The following is a 24,774-nucleotide window of genomic DNA, read 5'->3' on the forward strand; positions in this document are numbered from 1 at the left end:
CAGCATTAATATACACAATATTAACTACCTTTCTCGAGTTTACTCGAGGAACTCTACTTTTTGCAGAGGGAATTCCTTCTGATCTTGTGTTACTTCCTACTATTAAGTAATTATTAACTACTGTTAAGTAATTTGATACTCATGCCCTCTAGTTCTACATTCCCCGAGTCAAATGTACACATCCCTACACCATCTATTCATCTCAGCATTTGAAAAACCTGATTCATGCTATTTCTCAATGCTTTCTTCCACATTAAAAACACGATTAGCTTGTAAGTTACTCCCCACAAAAGAAAGTCCTGAGTTCCGGAATAATTCTTACTGCTAATCACTAAACTCTCTTGAGTGTGTCAAAATCCTCCTGAAGTGGCAGCCTCAATCTTTCATTTCAGTACGATTATCTTTACATATCAAGCAATTCCACACCTCTCCAACCATGATTTTATAACCAGTGATTTTAATGGTGGTAAATTCCTGCCAGGATGTCCAAAACATGGGACAATGTTCCAAATATGGTCTTATCAATTATCCATATGAAGTTAAAATGATTTGATTTCATTTCTGATCAAAGGCCCTTGAGAAGTATTTAGGTTTTATTTACAACAGCTTTGAACTGACTGAATACTTTCATTGAATGGTCAATAAGTATCCCAAATCTTTCTCTTCTCTATTTTTGACAGATGTATGTTGCATGTTTCCTTTCCAATATACATAACCGTACATTTATCGATTATTAAAATCTTTGTTCCAATTCTTAAGCCATCCTTTTAATTGGTTTGCATCTCTAAATACAATCCTTCTCCTTTATATTCATTATATTCCCAAATATAATCTGACCACCTCCAGGCGCGTATCCATTGTCTCTCGAGATAAGGAGGCCCAAAAGAAAGAAAGAAAGAATTCCCAAATAGTAGGATATCATCATAGAGTCATAGAGTTATACAGCACAGAAACAGGCCTTTTTTTTCCTATCAGAAAATTTTACACTATTAAAAATCATAGGCAGAGAGTTTCTGCCATTTTCTTCCAATATCCTAGGGTAAATTCAGCAAAAACCTTGGACAATGATGTTGTTAGCCATTTGAGCTGTTTCACCAGGGGTTCTGTGTATCTTGCACCAGGAACTCCCATGGATTTTCCAGGCGATACCCTCCTCAATATTTTTTTTTAATGAGCAGTTGAACCAATACATGACCGAGAACTGATCTTTGGGGAAATACACTAGCCATTGCTTCTTTGTCAGAGCTTTCTTCATTTATTTTTACTAGCCACTTTCTATTCCTAAGTCTGTTTTCCAACAAATTAGTTAATCTTCCATTATTTCATGAACCTTGGTCTTTATTTATTAGTCACACATGTATAACTTTGCCAAAATACTTCTCAGTCATAATAAACCTTGTTTATTAATTCATTCATCTTCCTATAAGTTCCAGTAGATTTGGTGATGGTTGCTTCTAAATTCATGCTGACAGTTTCTCATGGTATCCATTTGCAACAATTATAATGCAGTTTATTCACACACTGAAATTGTTGTTGACAAATCAATAGCTTTAGGATAAGTTGGAATGGATTTGGTTTACAAGTGGACATATCATTCATCATTAATGGACTTAAGATTTTGGCCAGAATGAATGAGTCAGAGAAAATTAATTCAAATGTTGGCCTTTTCTTCTGGTGAAGAAAATGGCCCTGAAGTTCTAAAAAAGCTTACCATATCAAGATTATAGTAAAGGATAAACATGTTGCCATCACAGTCTGTATAGAAAGATGACAATGAACCATGAGATTTTACAAAATCAGTGAACTAGATACAGAACGAGTTAAAGAAATTAAGTTAATGGAAGAAGCATCCCAAACTTTAAGAAACAGAATAAGATGAGGGAGATGACATTTCAAAAAATAAATTCAGTTCCTAAGTTTGGACTTTCTACTGGTAGTGCTTAATGGAAGGAAGATTCTGAGAAGGATAAAGCAAAGTGAAAGCAGGGATTGAAAAACTATACAGCAGTGTAGGAAGAACATAATAATTTGCCAAGTTATTATTACCTTGGAGGCTCAAAGTTTTGCCCAGATGCTCAAAATATAATGAAGCATAATGTGTAATTGTGGATGTCTCAAGCATGAAAAAATAAATTAAAAGTTTAATACTTTTAAAATGCAGTAGCAAATATATGTAGCATTTTGAACTCTGACTCAGCCCAATTGTAAATGTATTTTTCTTCTATCCAATTTGCTCACTCATCTCACAGACCATCCTCGAACACAGAAATTAGAAGCAGAGTTTTCTCCTTGATCCCTACCAACATTACCTTGGCCTGCCTGCAATGAAGAGTAAAAAAGGAGTCTGAGGAGAATTTGCTTGCCTAATTCCTCTTCCTCCAGGGGAACAATATCTAGTTTTAAATTCTCTCCACCCAATATTGCATTTAAGGCCAGGAACTTGTCATAATAAGAATCATTGAGTGCAATCTTTATCCTACCATCCATACCACAGTGCATTTGAGCACCTTAGCATTGCCCTTTATGTAGGCACAAACCAGATACAGTGAAATCTTTCCTTAGGACCATCAGTCTATGATGATCCCTTGTTAGATCCAAAAACATAAATAAGCTTTAAACAAATAAGCATTTATTTACAAAAACCAACACAAGGTAGTCCCAAAATTGGTTACTACAAACAGATTTATGTTCACTGTTGTGCTATGTATAAGTATCATCATCTTCATGACCACAAAATGCAAGCAATACAACCAATATTGTTTCTCAATAAACAGCTAGTAATTTAAGAAAGCATTCTCAATAAGAAAGCATCCCATCTTTAACTATTTCACAATCACATGGATATCGATCTCCTCAGCTGAGGATTTTATCTTTATTTCAACTTGCAGACTTAAACACAGTCTTGAACCTGATTACCTGAGCTCCTTTTTTTTGTTACATCAAAGTGCTATCTATGATCAGTATCCAGGACAAGTTAGAATACTGATCTTCACTCAACACAATGAGAGCTGGTTGCTGACAGGGCAACTAGAGATCATTAGGGTGGTTCTTTTTTGGCTAGGTCCCTTGACATGGCAATTTTCCAAAAAGTATGTTTTGTGGTGCCAGAAATATAGAATTTTTCCTTGTAGATGGGAGAAGCTGCAAACAATTTACTTTTCTTAGGTTAGGAGAATTTCGGACTGAAAATATAACTTGGTATTAATTTGTAGATATATAGGGCCCAACTTGCCTCTTCCACCACCATTACCATCAACCCCAGGTGTCACCATGTGAGCAGTGGCAGTAGAACCTAGTACAGTGGCAGAAAACCCATATAAAACTCTTTTTGGAAGAAGTGAGCTCAGTAATGGGCACCACTTCTGTTTGTCTGACCTCTAACTCTTACCTTGGTTTAGTTGAAGGACTTAAAAAAATTCAAATCGTTGGGGAACTTCTGTTCCTTTAAATGTCACTGCTCTACCGTCTGGCGTTGCAGCAAATGTCCCAATACAGCACAGCCTTTGGCAGTGCAAGATTCCTTCTTTTTTACAGGAATCCTATGGGAGAGTACCCTGCAGGCGATAACATCCCCAACCCAGGAAAGTGGGCCATAGCAGGGTCAAGGTGGCAGGCAGAAGTCCTGCCCTGATCCTTCTTCACAGGAAATTTCACAGAGAGGACAATGCAGACCACATTGTGCACAACAACAAAACAAGAAACAGATCAGACATTTAAAAAATAACTGTAATGGGATTGTATTTAAATGCAATATGCTTTAGCAAATACTTGCAGGTTCTAGTGATGCAATGAATTAGACTGTTAAGCTTTTATGTTCGGTAGCAGACAGACTAATCTGCCTCAGTTCATCTGCTGCTGAAACCCTTATTCATGCCTTTGTTACCTCTAGAATTGAATATTCCAATGCACTCCTGAATGACCTCCCACTTTCTACCCTTTAAACTTGAGGTCATCTAAAACTCTGCTGCCTGCGTCCTAACTCGCACAAAGTCCCATTCATCCACACCCAGGCTCGCTGACTGACATTGGCTAGTGGGTAAGCAATACCTTAGTTTTAAAATTCACATCCTTATTTTCAAATTCCCCCCCACGGCCTCACCCCTCCCTACCTCTGTAATCTCCTCCAGCCCCACAACCTTTCAAGCTATCTATTTTCCTCCAAATCTGGTCCCTTCAGCATCGCCCGAGTTTAATCACTCCACGTTTGACAACCTTGCCTTCAACTGCCAAGGTCCTAAGCTCTGGAGTTTCTTTCCCAAACCTCACCAACTCTTACTGACCAAGCTTATGATCATCTACCCTAATATCTCCTTATGTGGCTCGGTGTCAAATTTTGTTTGATAATGCTCCTGTGAAGCACTTTGGAACATTTTACTATGTTAAAGGCGCTATATAACACAAGTTATTGTTGTGATTGAGAATAAACTGTTCTTTCTCCTCTGCAATTAAAAGGATTCAATATGGAGTGAGTTTGGGCTGTGTATTTAAAATGGATTTGAGCATATAGCAGGAAAAATCTACATGCAATTTGGCATCAAGTTGGCAGTCACTCGGCCAGGATGACTTCCATGGGAAATGTAAAGGTCATGCCACATCAGTAGATGACAAATAGGCACATTGTTTGGATGGTGTAATGGGTACATTACACCACATCTACCCTCTACTCTATGTGCTTGATACTAACAATGAGTTCAAAATGTGAAATATCTTCCATTCTTCAACAGACATCTTCTCACCGTTTTGTATGCATTATCATCCCCAAGCTTTAAAATGGCTATTCATATAAGGACTTCCACATATGTCAGAAAAAGTCAGGGTACTATCCATAAATCATACTTGCGTCTGTGGGAACTCTGCAACAGAGTTTGGCTCTGCAAAAATTAACATCTGCTACAAAAAGAAAATCATATTTTGTTTTGTGATTGTACTTTTCTAAAGGTGCACATTTGATTTAAATTTTAACATAAATCAAATTCAAATATAATTTAAAATCATTTACCATTGTATAAGGTTCTAAATAGCAACACTTTGATGGTGCTTTATTAGTCCTTTACAATAAATACAGATATAATGACAAGTAATCAAATATGTGATGTGTGGTTTCATAATGCCTAAGGCAACTATTTGAATTGTTACTAATCAAGGTGATAAGTTGAGCGTAATATTTGTAATAAATACATGCTCATTGTTTGGGTTGCTGCAGAGTATACCGAACACCATCTTATTTCTGCATAAACTTTAGATGATGTTGATTGTGCTGTTGCTGCATTCAAACTTTGAAAATCACCACTAAACAATAAGAACAGTATTTACTGGCACAGTCCTTAAGATCTTTATACTAACCTTTATGTATTTTCTTTAAGTCTGCTGTATTTTGTTTAAACAAAAGAATAAGAGAAAACTGAATAAAGGACTTCGGAGATTCTTCCATTTAAAACTACTCTATAATCCTTGTTTTAATCATTTTGATAACTCTGTCATTAAAAAAAAATCAATTGGCACTATTGAAGCTAGCAGAATAGATGTGTCATTTTCATGCTACGCTTGTCAGAACCAGCAAAGAATGTTTCAGGATTTTCAGGAGTATTTCCAATTTAAACATCTAAACTCCTGCACTGGGAGAAAGGCTTTGGAGGAGATAGCAAGGTAGCTCAATGCAATGTCCTCAAATAAACACAATGTCTTAAGATACATAGCAGATACAATAATAAATGAAAACCTGAATAGAAAGGATTATGTTCAACTTACAAACAAGGACACAAGGACAGCACCCAAAGTAGGACATCAAAAACAAAAGACTACAAGACGAGAAATAGGTTACTGACCTAATTAGCCTGGAAAATCTGAAGGCAGTTAAAGAGGCAGATATTGGAGATTCCACTGCAAGCTTTAATACACTTCTGACCAATTTTATTTCTCACATCTAAATTGGGAGCAGTCACACCCTCTGAGAGGTAACACTTATTTGATTGTGCATAGCCACTGTCTCTTTGCATACACTATTTCATTGTCCATAAGCAACGTGGAACACTTGCCTTGAAGGCAGAGATGGCAACTGAGGAATAGCAAACAAGTACTGAGTTATCCAGGTCAAGGTTCCTTCTGCTGTTAGGGTGCCTCTCAGTGGGATCTGCAGTCATGGATGCAGAGAACAGCTCTGTTCTTTGAACATCCACTAACTCTTCTCTTTCAAATAATGTGGGCACTAAAGAACATAATATTATGCAGCATCATGGCTGCTTCCTGTATAATGGCCTTGACACGTGTGATGATGTTTGTGCTCAGATACCACCTGAACGTAGAGTACAAATCTTTTCGCTTCACGAAGATCATGAGGTTATGAGTAATCCTGAAGCCAACATTCGTGCCATGTGTAGTTCTTTATACTTGACAGAACCGTGTCATTCAGTGAAAGCTGTGTGTCTTGTGCAAGTGATACCTTTCATACATAAAAGTGATGATAAAGTTGCTGTTAACAAACAGTGACTGTCACTTCTCTTATACAGAAGTGCAATGATGTAGCAGATGTCTTCTGGAGTAGTTTGGAAGCATGCAGTAGCATGAAGACTTCATGCAGTAGTAACTTACACTTCTGATCCAAAGCTAGATGCATTTGCTGACCATTCTGCAGCAGATGGCACAACTTTGTGGGAGGCTATCTTTTGAAGTGGAGCCAGTGTGGGCAATACTCCTCTGACTTGCACAGATGCCTGGCCTGGGAAAAAGAGGGAAGTGACCAAAATGTTTGAATAGTCATTGCATTTTCATCTTTCACAAACATGCTTTTTTTCATCTCAATTATGTAGCACATTTTAAGCCCCAAAGGGGCTTTTCTTTGTAAAGTGTGACTTTAGAAACAACAGCATACAAGAATAATGAAGAAAATACTAGCAAGGAAAAGAAATCCACCAGCACTAAAATGGAGATCCACCGAGCAACAATAACGAACACATGCAACAAAATACAACAAAACTAACACGAAATTATAAAAAAGCAACATTATCTCCACAAAACCTACTTTCTACCCTTAAGAGGTCTTCTGCTTCACCGGGTGAGATTTGGTTTTTTTTATTGTGTCTAGCTTTGGAAGAGCTTGTCTGAACTTGTAAGATTTGTCACTCAAAGTTTTGCAGTGAATTTTAATGCTTAAATGAGGCTGCACACACCTGTAGCATGGCCTCATTAAGACATTCCAAATTGTACCTTGTGAAATTGGGTGTAAAACAAATTGGGTGCACAACTGAACAGCAACGAGTAAAGCCCTGCCAGTAACTCAGCGTTTCACAAAGTTTATGCTGTGTACCTGTCTGATCAAGAAATACACATGCAATTTATTCCTGAAATAGTCCTGCAGGTGATCTGGTTTAGGACAAATCACACTTTTATCCCTCACACAGATTTGGAGATCCACCACACAGCAGCATTAGCCACATAAATCAAAAGCATTATGTCACAGGCATCAACAGAGAAACTGAGACACCTACACGAAACACATGTCAGCATTACCTCGTTTACTTGGTAGAAAACACATAGCACTTACACTGCTTACAGGAAATTTAGACAGGCCAGTTTGAAGATAAAAACATCACCAGATTGAGGTGACACTGGAGGAGCAGGTTGGCATGGAAGCCAACAGACAAGTCTTCAAATTAGAGTGCTGGATTAATACCAGAATATCGACCATGGTATCGATGATGTTCATACTGGTACAGATAAGTAGCTTGAGTTACAAGTTGGTAAGTACAGACAGCTATTTCTTAGAAATGCAATCTTTATTAACTGACATATTTACAGGATTGGACCACAGGTATGAATCTGAGATATAAACTCATGAGGATATGACTGTTACTATATCTCACATCTGTCCAAGCAGCTCTGCATTCAAGGCTGGATGAACACAGGGAGTTTGTTCGAAGAGATCTTAGTGATTCAACCATTTGGAAAGATTGCATATTTTGGAGAGAAATTATATTCAGCCCCTAGCGAAGGTTTGATTGATATTACAGATACTCATTGGACTATTCTCAATCAGATTAATGACCAATAAAAGAAAAAATGTTGGAAATATGGAGGCAGGGAAATGGGGACGAAGGAACAAAAGGGAAGGTATGTGATGATAGGAATGATGGAGCAAGGCAATAGGGGATGGTGATGGGAAAAGTAAAGAAACAAAAGATGGGTCTAGAGGAGGTGTAAATGGGAATAACAGAATCATCACCAACAACTGCTGTCCCAAAAAGTGGGGGCAGTGGTTATGGTCTGAAATTGTTGAACTCAACATTGAGTTCAAAAGGCTGTAAAGTGCCTAATCAAAAGATGAGGTGCTGTTCCTTGAGCTTCTGTTGGCCTTCACTGGAACAGTGTAGGAGGCCAAGGAGAGAGGTGAGAGTGGGAGCGGAGCAGAGAATTTAAATGATTGGCAACTGGAAACTTGGGGCCACGCTTGTGGCATGAACAGAAGTCCTCCACGAAGTGGTCACCCAATCTGCGTTTGGTCTCCCCAGTGAGAGGAGATGGGATCATGTGTTGCAAATACAGTATACTATATTGAAAGAAGTGCAAGTAAAATCATTATATCACCTGGAAGGAGTGTTTAATGCCCTGGAAGAGAGGAGTTTAAAGGGCAGGTATTGCATCTTCTGTGCTTCCATCAACTCTCTGACACCTTGTGGGCGGCACAGTGGCGCAGTAGTTAACACCGCAGCCTCACAGCTCCAGAAACCCGGGTTCGGTTCTGGGTACTGTCTGTGTGGAGTTTGCAAGTTCTCCCTGTGACCGTGTGGGTTTCTGCCGGGTGCTCTGGTTTCCTCCCACAGCCAAAGACTTGCAGGTTGATAGGTAAGTTGGCCATTGTAAATTGCTCCTAGTGTAGGTAGGTGGTAGGAGAATGGTGGGGATGTGGTAGGAAATATGGGATTAATGTAGGATTAGTATAAATGGATGGTTGTTGGTCAGCACAGACTTGGTGGGGCAAAGGGCCTGTTTCAGAGCTGTATCTTTCTATGACCTCCTCCTATCTCATAGAAACACAGGAAGTATGAGTAGGCCATTTGGCCTTTCAAGGCTGCTCTGCCATTCATGATGATCATGCCTGATAATCCAACTCAGTAACCTGTTCCTGCTTTCTCCCCGATCCCTTTAGACCCAAGAGCTATATCTAACTCCTTCTTGAAAACATACAATGTTTTGGCCTCAACTGCTTTCTGTGGTAGCGAATTCCACAAGCTCACCACTCTCTGGGTGAAGAAATTTCTCCTCATCTCAGTCCTGAAAGGTTTACCCTGTATCCTTAGACTATGATCCCTGGTTCTGGAGTCCCCCACCATGGGAACATCCTTCCTGCAGCTACCCTGTCAAGTCCTGTTAGAATTTTATAGGTTTCTATGAGATTCCCCCCTCACTCTTCTGAACTCCAGCGAATATAATCCTAACCAACTCAATCTCTCCTCATACATCAGTCCTGCCATCCCAGGAATCAGCCTGGTAACCCTTCACTGCACTCCCTCTATAGCAAGAACATCCTTCCTCAGATAAGGAGACCAAAACTGCACACAATATTCCAGGTGTGGCCTCAACAAGGCCCTGTATAATTGCAGCAAGACATCCCTGCTCCTGTACTCGAATCCTCTCGCTATGAAGGCCAACATACCATTTGCCCTTTTTACCGCCTATTGGACATGCATGCTTACCTTCAGCGACTAGTGTACGAGAACACCCAGGTCTCATTGTATATTCCCCTCTCTCAGTTTATCGTCGTTCAGATAATAATCTGCCTTCCTGTTTTTGCTACCAAAGTGGATAACCTCACATTTATCCACATTATACTGCATCTGCCATGCATTTGCCCACTCACTCAACTTGTACAAATCACCCTGACACCTCTCTGCATCCTCCTCACAACTCACCCTCTCACCCAGTTTTGTGTCATCTGCAAATTTGGAGATATTACATTTAGTTCCCTCATCTAAATCATTAATATATATTGTGAATAGCTGGGGTCGTAGCGCCGTTCCCTGCAGAACCCCACTAGTCACTGCCTCCCATTCGGAAAAAGACCCATTTATCCCTACTCTTTGTTTCCTGTCCGCCAACCAATTTTCTATCCATCGCAATATACTACCCCCAATCCCATGCGCTTTAATTTTATATGCTAATCTCTTATGTGGGACTTTGTCGAAAGCCTTCTGAAAGTCCAAATAAACCACATCCACTGGCTCCCCCTCATTAACTCTACTCGTTACATCCTCGAAGAATTCTAGTAGATTTGTCAAGCATGATTTCCCTTTTGTAAATCCATGCTGACTCTGCCCGATTCTACCACTGTTCTCTAAGTGCTCTGATATAAAATCTTTGATAATGGACTCTAGAATTTTCCCCACTACTGATGTCAGGCTGACTGGTCTATAATTCCCTGCTTTCTCTCTACCTCCCTTTTTAAATAGTGGGGTTACATTAGCTACTCTCCAACCTGTTCCAGAGTCTATAGAATCTTGGAAGATGACCACCAATGCATCCACTATTTCTCGGGCCACTTCCTTAAGTACTCTGGGATGCATACCATCAGGCCCTGGGGATTTATCGGCCTTCAATCCCATTAATTTCCTCAACACTATTTCTCTACTAATATTTCCTTCAGTTCCTCTCTCTCACTAAGCCCTGTCATTTCTGGTATGATATTTGTGTCCTCCTTTTTGAAGACAGAACCAAAGTATGCATTTAGTTGGTCAGCCATTTCTTTGTTCCCCATAATAAATTCCCCTGTTTCTGAATGTAAGGGACCTACATTGGTCTTCACCGATCTTTTTCTCTTCACATACCTATAGAAACTTTTACAGTCCGTTTTTATGTTCCCCGCAAGCGTGCTCTCGTACTCTATTTTCCCCTTCTTAATCAATCCCTTGGTCCTCCTTTGCTGAATTCTAGACTGCTCCCAATCCTCAGGTCTGTTGTTTTTCTGGCAGATTTATATGCCTCTTCCTTGGATCTAATGCTATCTCTAATTTCCCTTGTAAGCCATGGTTTGGCTACCTTCCCCATTTTACTTTTGCGTCAGACAGGGATAAACAATTGTTGCAGTTCATCCATGCGCTCTTTATATGTTTGCCATTGCCTATCTACCGTCATCCCTTTAAGTAACCTTTCGCAATCCGTCATAGACAACTCATACCTCATACCTTCGTAGTTTCCTTTACTAAGATTCAGGACCCTAGTCTCAGAATCAACTACGTCACTTGCCATCTTGATGAAGAATTCTATCATATTATGGTCGCTCATCCCCAAGGGGTCTCACACCCCTAGACTGTCAACTATTCCTCCCTCATTACACAATACAAAGTCTAGGATGGCCTGTTCTCCAGTTGGTTCCTCAAAATATTGGTCCAGAAAACCATCCTGTATACACTCCAAGAATTCCTCCTCTACAGTAATGTGATTAATTTGAATTGTCCAATCTATATGCAGATTAAAGTCACCCATAATTACAGATGTTCCTTTATTGCATGCATCTCTAATTTCCTGTTTAATGCCATTCCCAACATCACCACTACAGTTTGGGGGTCTATATATAACCCCCACTAATGTTTTTTGCCCCTTAGTGTTTCTCAGCTCTATCCATACAGATTCCACATCGTCAGAGCTAATATCTTTCCTCACTATTGTGTTAATTTCCTCTTTAACCAGCAATGCAACTCCACCGCCTTTTACTTTTTGTCTGTCCTTCCTAAATACTGAATACCCCTGGATGTTCATTTCCCATCCCTGGTCACCTTGTAGCCATGTCTCCCTAATCCCGACTATATCATACCTGTTTACATCTATTTGCACGATTAATTCATCCAATTTATTGCAAATGATCTGTGCGTTAAGGCACAAAGCCTTAAGGCTTGTCTTTTTAACATTACTTGTCCCCTTCCCTCTATTTTTCACTGTGGCCCTATTTGATTCTGGCCCTTGATTTCTCTATCACTTTTCTTATTCCCCTTACTGTCTTTTGTTCTTGTCTTTGATCCCCCCTCCTCTGACTCCTTGCAAAGGTTCCCATCTCCCTGCCATTTTAGTTTAAACCCTCCCCAACCACTCTAGCAAATACTCCCCCTGGGACATCAGTCCCGGTCCTGTCCAGTGTAACATGTCCAGTTTGTACTGGTCCCACCTCCCCCAGAACCGGTCCCAATGTCCCAGGAATCTAAAATCCTCCCCCTCACACCATCTCTTCAGCCACATATTCATCCGATATATCCTGCTATTTCTACTCTGACTAGCATGTGGCACTGGTAGTAATCCTGAGATCACTACCTTTGAGGTCCTGCTTTTCAACTTACTTCCTAACTCCCTACATTCTGCTTTTAGGACCTGATCCTTTTTTTACCTATGTCGTTTGTACCAATGTGTACCATGACCACTGGCTGTTCACCCTCCCCCTTCAGAATGTCCTGTAACCACTCTGAGACATCCTTGGCCCTGGCACCAGGGAGGCAACATACCATCCTGGAGTCTCATTTGTGGCCACAGAAATGCCTATCTATTCCCCTTATAATTGAATCCCCTGTAACTATTGCATTCCCACACTTTTTACTCCTCCCTGTGCAGCAGAACCAACCGTGCTGCAACAAATTGGGCTGTCGCTGCTTTCCCCTAAGAGGCCATTCCCCCCAACGGTATCCAAAGCAGTATATCTGTTTTGCAGGGGAATAGCCACAGGAAATGCCTGCCTAGTCCTCTTGCTCTGCCTGGTGGTCACCCATTCCCTTCCTGCCTGTGGAGTCTGAGCCTGCGGTGTCACCACCTCTCTATACGTGCTATCCACGATACTCTCCGCCTCATGGATGCTCCTCAGTGTCCCCAGCTGCTGCCCCAGCTCTGAAACCCAGGCTTCCAGGAGCTGCAGCTGGAGACACTTCCTGCACACATTCCATTCCCGGGCACTGAAAATGTCCCCGGCTTCCGACATGGGGCACGAGGAGCACACCCTGGCTTTGAGCTCTCCTGCCATGACTTAACCCTTTAAATTAAACCTCTTGGAAGATCATAATATCAAATAATATAAATTACTCTAGGGCCCTTTTTCCCTGGTCCTCATTACTACAGAACTCCCTAAAAAACATTACTTACTACATATGAAAAAAAACTGTAAACCTTTCTTACTTTAGATACTTACCCAACTATTTGGAGCTATTCCCTAACAGCAGTGACGCACCAACCAATCACCTTGCAGCTTTCCTGTGACATCACTGTTGGCTTTATTTTTCCTCTTTTTTTTCAAAACCCTGGCGCGCTGGAAGAGGTCCGACTTCTCTCCGCTCTTGAAGGTAAGTGATGGCCCAGAGCCTAGCGCTGGATTTATCCGCTCCCGGTTCTTGGTGTTTCCGCACAGGTCCGGCTGCTCTCCACTCCCAGATCCTGATCCCACCACCAAACGTCAAGCCATCTTTTCCCAGGCTGCCACTGACCTCATCTCCTCTGGAGATCTTCCCTCCACTGACTCCAACCTCATAGTTCATGAACCCCAAAATTTACCTCCTTCCCACAATCCACAAATGGACTGCCCTGGTAGACCCATCGTTTCAACCTGTTCTTACCCCATGGAACTGATTTCTTTCTATCTTGACTCTTATTTTTATCTCTCCTTGTCCAGTCTGTTCCAACTTACATCCATGACTCTTCCAACATCCTCCGCCACTTTAACAGTTTCCAGTTTCCTGGTCCTAACCATCTCTTTTTCACCATGAGTGTCCACAATCCCTCCAACACACCACCCCCATTAGGATGGTCTGAGGATCTTCTGCTTCTTTTTTGAACAAAGGTCCAATTGGTCCCCATCCACCACCACCTTCCTCCGCCTGGCTGAATATGTTCTCACATTGAACATTGACTCCACTCATTTCTTTCAAATAAAAGGTGTTGCTACAGGAGCCTATATAGGTCCTAGCTGTGCCTGCCTTTTCGTGGGATATGTGGAACTGTCCTACTCAGGATCAAGCCCTCACCTCTTTTTCTAGTACACTGACGACTATCGGTGCCATTTCCTGGCTCAAACTAGAAAATCCCATTAACTTTGCTTCCAATTTCCAACCCTCCCTGGACTTCACATGGTCCATCTCCAAATCTTCCCCTCCCTTCCTTGACCTTTCTACCTCCATTTCTGGTGTTAGGCAATTGACCAATATCTTCTATAAGTCCACTGGCTCTCACAGCTATCTTGACAGCACTTCCTCACACCCGCTTTCTGTGAGAACTCTATTCCATTCTCCCAGTTTCTCAGTCTCTGTTGCAACTGGTCTGACGATGTCACCTTCCACACCAGTGCTTCCAATATGTCTTCCTCACTCCTCAATTGAGGATTCCCCTCCACCATGGTTGACAGGGTCCCCAACCATGTCCGTTCCATTTCTCACACTTCTGCTCTCACCCCTTTCCTCCCTCCCAGAACCACAATCGCATTCCCCTTGTCCTTATCTGCAACCCCACTGGCCTCCATATTCAACGGATCATCCTCTGCCATTTCCACCAACTCCAGCATGATATCAACACCATACACATCTTCCCCTTCACTGCCCTTTCAGCATTCCGAAGGGAACACTCTCTCCACAACACCCTGTCCACACCTCAATCATCCCAACACACACTCCCCTTCCCATGCAAACACAAGAGATGCAACACCTAATCTTTTACCTCTGCGCTTCCCATAGTTCAGGCCCTAAACACACTCCTCCCAGGTGAAAAAGTGATTTACTTGTACTTTTTTCAATTTAGTATACTATATTCGCTGTTCATGATGAAACCTCTTCTACCCTCTATAGGTTGGGTGACCACTTGCAGAACAGTTCCACTCAGTCTGCAAGCACAGTCTTGAGCTTCCAGTTGCCTGTCATTTTAAATTTCCACCCTATGACCACTCTGACTTCTCTGTCCTCGGCCTCCAACACTGTTCCAGTGAAGCTCAGCATAAGGCCATGGAATAGCACTTCATCTTTTGATTAGACACTTTCCAGCCTTCTGGACTCAAAATTGAGTTCAACAATTTCAGATCATTACCCTGGTCTTTGTTTTATCCGACAGCAGCTTTTGCTAATGATTCTGCTGTTTCCATTTACATCTCCTCTAGACCTATTTTTTGTTTCTTTACTTGTCCCATTACCACCCTCTTTTGCCTTGCACCATCAATCCTTTTGTCATTCTGCCATCCACCCTATCACAGGCCTTCCCTTTTGTTCTTTTCTCCCCCTCTCCACTTTCGCTGCCTTTGTACTTGTTGAAAACCTGTTACATCACCGCCTTTATCCAGTTCGATCAAAAGGTCATCAACCTGAAACTCTGTTTCTCTCGTCACTGATGCTGCCTGACCTGCTGAGTATCTCCAGCATTTTCTGATTTTATATCAGATTTCCAGCATCGGCAGTATTTTGCTTCTGTATTAGACTAATGGCCAGACTAAGGAACTATAAAACACCTTGCATCAACTTTCTGTTACAACCCAGATAGAGACAGAAAAAGTCAAAAAGAAAAAGGGGAAATGTTTGTGGCAATATCTGGATTATAGTTACAGTCCTTTAAGTTCAATGTGGAGTCTTTGGTTGCTGATAAGTCTTGCTGTTCGTTGGAGCTCAGTGCATGCTTCAACTTCTTTCGAAGTAAGAGTCTTTTCTCTCTTGAGGTTTACGTGTCTTCAGTGGGACCGGTGGCTTGGGAGAAAGCGAGAGAGACAGAGAGAGACAGTGAGAGAGAGAGAGGGAGAGAGAGGGAGAGAGAGGCTTCTTTGTTCCAGCTTCAGTTGCAAACTCTGCAGTCTGAATTCAAACTGTACTGTGTCTAATTCAAAAGCCTGGATCAGCCAGTCAGTCATGTGACCAGCTGGTTTAACCAGTCCTGTCTTTGCAGATTGTATCATCTTAGCAGACCCTGGAATGTGAGCTTTCTTACACCTTCAATGTCTGGTGATCAAAATCCATTCGGGTTACTTGGACCAGGGAGTTCTTCTTTGTCTCCACAAGCACCATTTCTTAGTATGTAAATATCCTCCAGTCAAAGGTCAGGTGATCTCTTTAACAAATCATTTCACTCCAACAACAGTTTAAAATTACTGTTCATATGATAACATTAATATGCCTCATTCTTGGCAGGTGAAGGTCTGCATGACAATTGGCAAAATGTCATTCTGACCCTTCAGATGTGGTGTTGATAGAGAAACTTTTAGCAATGAATGATTATTCTGAGTGTCTTCCGAATTCCTGAATTGAAATTGCTTCTAATGAGATTTTCACAAATCTGTCCTGTTGATACTGGTTCATCAATTCTAGGCATAGGTTGTTGAAAATCTTTGGCATTTGTAGCTGTGACATGGGTCTTACTCTCAATGAAGTCTAAATGGATTATTTTCTGAATAGCCCAACAAAAAAGACGATGATAAATAATTGCATCGCTCTCACCTGCAACAGCTTCTCTCCCCATTCCATCAACAGTGAACTCCTATTTCTCCTGGCAACATCATCTGAAAATACACACCAGGTTCCACATGTATGCTGATGACACCTCATTCTACCTCACGACCATCTCGCTGGAACTGCCTCTATTTTGGCACATTGCTTGTCCAAGATCCAGTATTGGACGAGCAGAAATTTCCTCCAGCTAATTGCTGGTAAGATCAAAGCCATTTTCTTGGGTACCCGCCAAAAACTCTGTTCCTCAGCCACCGGCTCCTCTCTGGCCAATGTCTGAAGCTGAACTGGACAGTTCACAACCTTGATACCTTACTTGGACTTCTGATCACATATCCGTTCCAACACTCCAACATCGACTTCTGTAAAAATGTCAATCATCACCGCTCCTGCCTCAGCTCATTTGCTGGTGAAACTCCTCATCCATGCCTTTGTTACCTCTAGACTCAACTACTCCAATGCTCTCCTGGCCAGTCTACCACCTTGCACTATCTGTAAACTTTAGCTCATCCAAAACTCTGCTGCCGTATTCTAACTGGCACTCCACTTGCCTGGATGGGTGCAGCTCCAACAACACTCACAAAGCTCAACACCATCCAGGCAAAGCAGCCCACTTGATTGGCACCCCATCCACAAACATTCACTCCCTCCATCACAGACGCACAGTGACAGCAGTGTGTACCATCTACAAGATACACTGCAGCAACTCACCAAGGCTCCTTCAACAGCCCTTTCCAAACCCGAGACCTCTACCATCGAGAAGGACAAAGGCAGCAGGTGCATGGGAACACCACCACCTGCAAGTTTCCTTCCAAGCCACACACCATCCTGACTTGGAACTATATCATCGTGCTAGTACACACTGCTGCCACGGAGCGTCAGTGGTGTAGGGAGTGAAAGTGGTGGATGGGGTGCCAATCAAGCAGACTGCTTTGTCCTGAATGGTGTTGAGCTTCTTGAGTGTTGTTGGAGCTGCACCCATCCAGGCAGAGTATTCCATCACACTCCTGACCTGTGCCTTGTAGATGGTGGACAAGAATTGGGGGGTCAGGAGGTAGATGCCAGTGTTGTAGCTGTACTGGAACAGCTTGGCTCGGGGCACGACAAGTTCTGCAGCAAAGGTCTTCAGTACTATTGCCGGAATGTTGTCAGGGCTTATAGCCTTTGCAGTATCCAGTGTCTTCAGCTGTTTCTTGATATCATGTGGAGTGAATCGAATTGGCTGAAGACTGGCATCTGTGATGCTGGGGACCTCAGGAGGAGGCCAAGATGGATCACGCACTCAGCACTTCTGGCTGAAGATGGATGCAAATGCTTCAGCCTTGTCTTTTTCACTGATGTGCTGGGCTCTCCCATTATCGAGGATGGGGATATTTGTGGAGCCTCCTTCTCCTGTCAGTTGTTTAATTGTCCATTCATGACTGGATATAGCAGGACTGCAGAGCTTAGATATGATCTGTTGGTTGTGGGATCATTTAGCCCTGTCTATCACATGCTGCTTATTCTGTTTGGCATGCAAGTAGTCCTGGGGTGTTTCTTCACCAGGCTGACACCTCATTTTAGGTATGCCTGGTGCTGCTCCTGACATGCCCTCCTCCACTATTCATTGAACCAGGGTTGGTCCCCCGACTTGGTGGTAATGGTAGAGTAGGGAATATGCTGGGCCATGAGGTTACAGATTGTAGTTGAAAACAATTCAGTTGCTGATGGCCCACAGCGCCTCATGAATGCTCAGTTTTGAGTTGTTAGATCTGTTCGAAATCTATCCCATTTAGCATGGTGGTAGTTCCACACAACATGATGGTGGGTACCCTCAGTGTAAAGATTGGACTTCGTCTCCACAAGGACTATGCGTCAGTCACTCCTACCAATACTGTCATGGACAGATGCATCTGCGACAGGTAGATTGGTGAGGACAAGGTCAAGTAGATTTTTCCCTCTTCTTGGTTCCCTCACCACCTGCCCTTTTTAAAAAATTAATTCATGGGATTTGGGCTTCGCTGGCCAGGCCAGCATTTATTGCCCATCCCTAATTGCCCTTGAGAAGGTGGTGGTGAGCTGCCTTCTTGAACCACTGCAGTCCATTTGGGGTAGGTACACCGACAGTGGTGTTAGGAAGGGAGTTCCAGGATTTTGACCCAGCGACAGTGAAGGAACGGCGATATAGTTCCAAGTCAGGATGGTGTGTGACTTGGAGGGGAACTTGCAGGTGGTGATGTTCCCATGCATTTGCTGCCCTTGTCCTTCTAGTTGGTAGAGGTCACGGGTTTGGAAGGTGCTGTCTCAGGATCCTTGGTGCATTGCTGCAGTGCATCTTGTAGGTGGTACACACTGCTGCCACTGTGCGTCAGTGGTGGAAGGAGTGAATGTTTGTAGATGGAGTGCCAATCAAGCGGGCTGCTTTGTCCTGGATGGTGTCGAGCTTCTTGAGTGTTGTTGGAGCTGCACCCATCCAGGCAAGTGCAGAGTATTCCATCACACTCCTGATTTGTGCCTTGTAGATGGTGGACAGGCTGTGGGGAGTCAGGAGGTGAGTTACTCGCTTCAGGATTCCTAGCCTCCGACCTGCTCTTGTAGCCATAGTATTTATATGGCTACTCCAGTTCAGTTTCTGCTCAATGGTAGCCCCTAGGATGTTGATAGTGGGGGATTCAGCAATAGTAATGCCATTGAATGTCAAGGGGAGATGGTTAGATTCTCTATTGTTGGAGATGGTCATTGCCTGGCACTTGTGTGGTGCGAATGTTACTTGCCACTTATCAGCCCAAACCTGGATATTGTCCAGGTCTTGCTACATTTCGACACAGACTGCTTCAGTATCTGAGGAGTCACGAATGGTGCTGAACATTGTGCAATCATCAGCGAACATCCCCACTTCTGACCTTATGATTGAAGGAAGGTCAATGATGAAGCAGCTGAATATGGTTGTGCTTAGGACACTACTCTGAGAAACTCCTGCAGTGATGTCCTGGAGCGCAGATGATTGACCTCCAACAACCACAACCATCTTCCTTTGTGCTAGGTATGACTCCAGCCGGCGGAGGGTTTTCCCCCTGATTCCCATTGACTTCAGTTTTGCTACTTTTCCTTGATGCCATACTCAGCCAAATGCTGCCTTGATGTCAAGGGCAGTCACTCTCACCTCACCTCACTTAAACCCAACCTAGCAACTATGTCATTTTGGACTTGGCCAGCTCGGTCAGTAGTGGTGCTACCGAGCCACTCTTGATGATTTTGTGCCCTTACCACCCTCTGTGCCTCTTCCAGTTGATGTTCAACATGGAGAAGCAATGATTCATCAGCCGAGGGGCAGGGGAGTGCGGTAGTTGGTAATCAGCGGGAGATTGCCTTGCCCATGTTTGACATGATGCTATGAGACTTCATGGGGTCCAGAGTCAATGTTGAGGAATCCAAGTGCAACTCCCTCCTGACTATATACCACTGTGCCGCCAACTCTGGTGGGTCTGTCCTGCCAGTGGGATAGGACATACCTAGGGATGGTGATGGTGGTGTCTGGGACATTGTCTGTAAGGTATGATTCCATGCATTTGACTATGTCAGGCTGTTGCTTGACTAGTCTGTGGGAAAGCTCTCCCAATTTTGGCACGAGCCCCCAGATGTTAGGAAGGAGGACTTTACAGGGTCGACAGGACTGAGTTTGCCATTGTTGTTTCCAGTGCCTAGGCCGATGCCTGGTGGTCCGTCCGGTTTCATTCCTTTTCATAGACTTTGTAGTAGTTTGATACAACTGAGTGGCTTGCTAGGCCACTTCAGAGGGCATTTAAGAGTCAACCACATTGCTGTGGGTCTGGAGTCACATGTCAGCCAGACCAGGTAAGGACAGCAAATTTCCTTCCGTAAAGGACATTCGTGATCCAGATGGATTTTTACAACAATCGAAAATGGTTTCATGATCACCAGTACAGTAGCTTTTTAATTCCAGATTTATTAATTGAATTCAAATTCCATCATCTGCTGCGGTGGGAGTCGAGCCCATGTCACCAGAGCATTAGCCGGGGACTCTGGGTTACTAGTCTAGTGACATTACCACTACGCCACTGCCTCCCCTAATGAGATAACGAAGAGCCTGATGAGGGTAATGCAGTTGATGAGGTGTACATGGACTTCCAGTGGTATTTGATAAAGTGCCACATAATAGGCTTGCCAGCAAAGTGGAAGCCCATGGAAGGGGCAGTGGCAGCATGGATATGAAATTGGCTGAAGGACAGGAAACAGAGAATCATGTTGAATGGTTGCTTTCCTGACTGGAGAAAGGTATACAGTGGCGTTTCCCAGGGGACTGTACTGGGACCATTGCTCTTCATGATATCTATTAATGACTTGCACTTGGATGTACAGGGCACAATTTGAAAGTATGCAGAGAACACAAGACCTCAAAGTGCAGTGAACAGTCAGGAGGATGGCGCTAGTCCCAAGAGGACATAGACTGGTTTGCAGAATGGGTAATCACGTGGCAGATGAAATTTAACAAAGTGTACAAAATAATACATTTTGTTCGGAAGAAAGAGAGGTAATAGAAACAAAAGGGTACAATACTTAAAAGGGATGCAAGAACAGAGACACCTGGGGATATAGGTGTACAAATCGTTAAAGGTTTCAGGGCAGGTCGAGAAAGTGGTTTAGAACATATGGAATCCTGCACTTTACAAATAGCAGCATAAAGTACAACAGCAAGAAAGATATGATAAACCTTTACAAAACATTGCTTTGGCCACAACTGGAGTATAGTGTCCAATTCTGGGCACCAGCTTTAGGAAGGATGTGAAGGCTTTAGAGAAGGTGTAGAAAAGATTTACTAGAATGGTTCCAGAGATGAGGGAATTCAGTTACGTATATAGATTGGACAAACTTGGGTTATTCTCCTTGGAGAAGGATGATAGGGGATTTAATAGAGGTGTTCAAAATCATAAGGGGTTTAGATAGAGTAGATAGAGGAGCTAATCTAGGCAGAAGGGCCTAGAACCAGAGGACACAGATTTAAGGTGACTGGCAAAGGAAACAAAGGTAACATTTTTTATGCAGCATGTAGTATAGGATCTGGAATGCACTGCTTGGAAGGGTGATGAAGGTAGATTCAATCATGGCTTTTAAAAGGGAATTAGATAAGTACTTGAAGGGAAAAAAATTTGAAGGGCTATGGTGAGAGGGTGGGGAAGTGGGACTAGCTGGACTGTTCTTACAGAGAGCCAGCATGGAATCAATGGGTCGAATGCCTCCTTCTGCGCTGCAACCATTCTATGATTCTCTAATTCTCTGAAATCACACACAGCATCCTGAATTGGAAATATATTGTCATACTGGTATCTGCTTTTTTGGAATACCTTCATCACAAGGATTGCAGCAGTCAAGAGGATGGCTCAGCACCACCCTCTCACGGGCAACTAGGGATGAGTAATAAATGTCAGCAATGTCCACATCTTGTGAATGAATAAATTTGACAAAATCACAATTCCCCTCCATATCGTGGATATGAACAGAACACTATCAAGTAGGTTGATAACAACAGGTGTCTTCCTTCACTGATTCCATATCACCCGTAGTTTCCTGCTCCAATAACTACTAACTTATTTTTTCCAAACTAATTGACACCCAGTGTCATTTCTCACCAGCAAAATTAAAAAACACAAAGTTTTTCCTCCCTTCCTGCTATTATCACACTACTTTTTTTTCCCAATTCCAATAATTCTTTCTGCTTATTCGTTTTCCACTCTCTTTCTTGTTTAGTCTATGCTCCTCAGAACTTTTCTCATCATTGTCTCTGTGCTCCTGTTTCCAACAGTCCCTTTTTTCTCCCTTTCTGCATGTCTTTGCTTCCTTCTCCCTTCTCTATCGTCTGTGTGTCACCCATTCTTTCTGTACAAGTTTCATACTTGTTCCTTTACTGATTAACTCACTTTGCGTCTTTCAGTATTTTTTAAAAAACAAGTCGGGGATTGCAGTCAACATGTATTGGGTCAGAGGTGGAGCCAGACATGAGAAAGTGGGACTGAGGCAGTGACTTGTCCCAACTGCTCAGATTCATCAATTTGACTCAGACCAATAACAATTAAATGTTTTATATGTACAAAGCAGCTACACATGCTACTTAACAAGTCCAATGTATCAAATTCTCAGTATGTAGAAACATTACTCAACAAGCTGTGAAAAAGTAACAAAGCCTACTGTTGCCAGCAATTTTATAATATTAACAATTTGCATTTATTCAGTGCTTTTAATATAATAAAATGTCCCAAGCAGCATTATCAGACAAAATTTGATATCGAACCACATAAAGACATATGAGAACAAGTGACAAAAAGCCTGGTCAAAGAGGTAGGTTTTAAGGAGCGACTTAAAGGAGGAGAATTGGAGAAGCAGAGATGTTTGGGGAGGGAAATGAAAAGAACATAAGAACTAGGAGCAGGAGTAGGCCATTTGGCCCTCAAACCGGCTTTGCCATTTCTTACGAAAGTGCCTCTGTGCATTGTTAAATATATTTTTTGAGGATTCATTTTTGAAAGATTGAAGAAATGTTAAACTTTGGGATTTTCAAAGGAGGACACATAATGGCCACTTGACTTTGAAAAACAGTCCCTGGAAATGTTTTTTAAAAGGGGCACTAAGAGGTCTTGTGAGGAAAACTAGACTTTCCGGGAAACTACCTGACTTCCAGCAACAACAAGCTTTTCCAGGAAACCACCTAACTTCCAGATCAATAAACAGCAGGGAACTCGGACACCTGGAGAAATTGTTTACAAAGAAGTAACAGATCAAGATTGATGGAGGTCAAAAGTGGGAAAAAATTTAAATACATGTTGTGACCCATGGAGAAGTGGAACTCAAATAAACAGTGCACTCTCCCGCCACGGTCATAACACATTCAATAAGATCATTGCTGATCTGATTGTGGCCTCAACTCCACTTTCCTGCCTGCCCACACCACCCCACCCCCAAAACACTCAACTCTTTTGTAGATCAAAAGTTTGTCTAATTCAGCCTTGAATATATTCAATGACCCAGGCTCCACTGCTCCCTGCTGTAGAGAATTCCAAAGACTAATGACTCTCTGAGAAAATACATTTCTCCTTGGGACCTAGGCAGTTGAAAGCATGGTCACCACTGTTGGAGCAAAGGAAATCAGGGATGCACAAAGGACCAGAATTGGAGGAGTGCAGCTATCTTGGAGGTTTGCAGGGATGATCCTGACAAATGCATTGCTGCATTCCTTCATAGCTCATCCCCACTTAAATCCTCTGACAGCGTGTGGCAGCATGACAGATATCAGATCCCCCAGTAGTGGACGAGGGGCTGCCATTAACAGACTGTCAAGTTGATCTCTCTACCATTCTCTACTATCTCTACCCTTCCTCTTGCAGGACAAGAGGGCACACAATTGGACGGAGACAGACAGACTGCTGGAAGAGTTCTAGATCCGCGTCCTCGAGCATCGCCGAGGAAGAGGCCTTCGAACTTGTGCACCCAGGGCCGCCACGCTATTTTGGATGGGGAGACTGCAGTCCCTGTGCAAGCGAGTGAGGATGGCTACTATTGGCATACTCAGTAATGTTGGAAACTCACATTACACATAGTTGGCATTAAGCAATCTGCACAGCCTAACCCACATGTTTGTGTTCTCTCATGCAGTTTGGCATGTACAAGAGACTGCCGCCACAGGTGGACAGCCTTCAACCTCTGAGGAGGAGGACCACTCAGAGGATGCACCATCCCATGACTCTCCTGCACCCTCCACCAGCACAGATACTTTCACCTCAGTGGGTACCTGCTCAGCATTAGAATCAGTGTACAGCCTGGTGAGAGCACACACATGCCCGAGCAGCTGGCTTAGGCTGAGACAGCCAAGGCCTTCGACAGTTGGAGAACTGGGGTGGCCAGGCCCATGCTGAGCCCCAGGCTGATGATGAACCACTGGTGTCGACAGCACAGGACATTCTAGAGTTGCAGAGAGGGGAAAGGCAACATCTGGTGGAGATGCCAGAGGGAATGCACAGCCATGAGCAGACGATGGAGAAGTCCATTCATGCCATGAGTGCTGCCATGTTTCAGCTGTGTGAGTTCATGACTTCCTCGATTGAGAGGTTGGCGATCCTCATGGAGACCTGCACATCATTACCTTGGCCATAAGCTCAACGCAGCAGTGGCAAGGTGAAAAAACGAACAAGAGCTTGGAGACTACTCCTGCTAGTGGTCCATCTCTGGTGAACAGGGAGGTTCAAGTGAGGCTTGAAAGGGAGGAGAGGAGGCTGCCATCCACATCTGGGATCTCCCCGCAGGGCGCCGAGTGTGAACCCCAGCTCCTAACTCCTCCGCCAGTGAGCCCAGC

At 43.0% G+C, this 24,774-nt stretch overlaps 1 protein-coding gene across 1 annotated transcript in view; it reads right to left on the reverse strand.

The window, feature by feature from the left end:
- The window catches only part of LOC137374885 (transient receptor potential cation channel subfamily V member 5-like), a 177,559-nt gene that overhangs the window by 143,158 nt on the left and 9,627 nt on the right, over positions 1-24,774 (reverse strand). The gene's annotated exons all lie outside the window — the stretch shown is intronic.

This window comes from Heterodontus francisci, chromosome 11, assembly GCF_036365525.1.
Source record: "Heterodontus francisci isolate sHetFra1 chromosome 11, sHetFra1.hap1, whole genome shotgun sequence".
NCBI lineage: Eukaryota > Metazoa > Chordata > Chondrichthyes > Heterodontiformes > Heterodontidae > Heterodontus > Heterodontus francisci.